Source organism: Xenia sp. Carnegie-2017, unplaced genomic scaffold (genome assembly GCF_021976095.1).
Source record: "Xenia sp. Carnegie-2017 unplaced genomic scaffold, XeniaSp_v1 HiC_scaffold_23, whole genome shotgun sequence".
Taxonomy (NCBI): Eukaryota; Metazoa; Cnidaria; class Anthozoa; order Malacalcyonacea; family Xeniidae; genus Xenia; species Xenia sp. Carnegie-2017.
In genome coordinates this window covers 11,803,791-11,804,776 of record NW_025813486.1, presented here as the reverse complement: position 1 = coordinate 11,804,776, position 986 = coordinate 11,803,791, and the positions used below count along the sequence as shown (strand labels likewise).

Below are 986 nucleotides of genomic sequence, written 5' to 3'. Positions count from 1 at the left end.
ATAGTTTCCAGGCAAGTTTCGGTGTCCATTTTTGTAAAGAGGTATAATTCTTGCTGTTTTCCATTCATCTGGGAAGACAGACAAAGTTATGCACTGATTGAAAATATAGGTTAATGTTTCGGATATGATAGGTGCAGCTAGTTTTAAAATTTTACATGATATTCCATCACAACCTGTTGCCTTATTTGCCGAAAGTCCACAAATGAGATGGTACACATTATGGACAGTAGTTGGCCGAAAGGCAGCAAACTCTGATTTAGTTAAATTTATATAATTTTCAAAATTAGTTTTTGTGTTGTCTATTTCTTCAGCAAGTTTTGGGCCAATATTAGAAAAATATGTATTAAGGCCCTCTGGTATGCTTTCTGAAGTTGTAAAAGTATTGTCATTGATAATCAATTCATTTATAACTGTTTCTTTCTTTTGTTTTCCAAATAAATTGTTAATAGTTTTCCAGGCCTGTTTAGGGTTTTGTTTTTCACCAACAATCTTTGAAGAGTAGTACTCTTTTTTTGCATATTTTAGTTTAATATTAACTTTATTCCTGCTTTTCCTGTAACACAACCAGTCTGTTTCTAAATTTGTTTTCATTGCCTTGTGTTTCAAATAATCTCGATTTTTCATCAGTTCTTTTATGTCCCTTGTCAAACATGGAAGATTTTTTCCTCGAATCTTTTTATTTTGAATGGGTGCATATTTGTCAAAAATCTCAATCTTCAACACAACCACGTACTATAATATGTGTGGATGGAAAAGGTACAGTATGGCAACAATGACAGTTATTTTGACTTTGACTACATGTAAATGTGTATATGTTAGTAATACTGTTAAGTATTAGCTTCATTTAGGCCAATAATTTCTATTTTAATTATTTGCATATCAATTAATCCAATTTTTAATCTCATACAAAATTTAGGTTGGCAGCATTTAAAAATTGTTGAATTCTGTCAGTGTATTAAGGATGCTGAAAAACTAATTAAACTCCA

General features: G+C 30.7%; 1 long non-coding RNA gene across 1 annotated transcript; it reads left to right on the top strand.

Moving 5' to 3' along the window:
• Positions 1–726: 726 nt before the first annotated feature.
• LOC124448346 lies at positions 727–986 on the top strand. The gene is made up of 2 exons (XR_006949029.1): positions 727–756; positions 917–986. It is a non-coding gene; the product is annotated as an uncharacterized LOC124448346 (long non-coding RNA).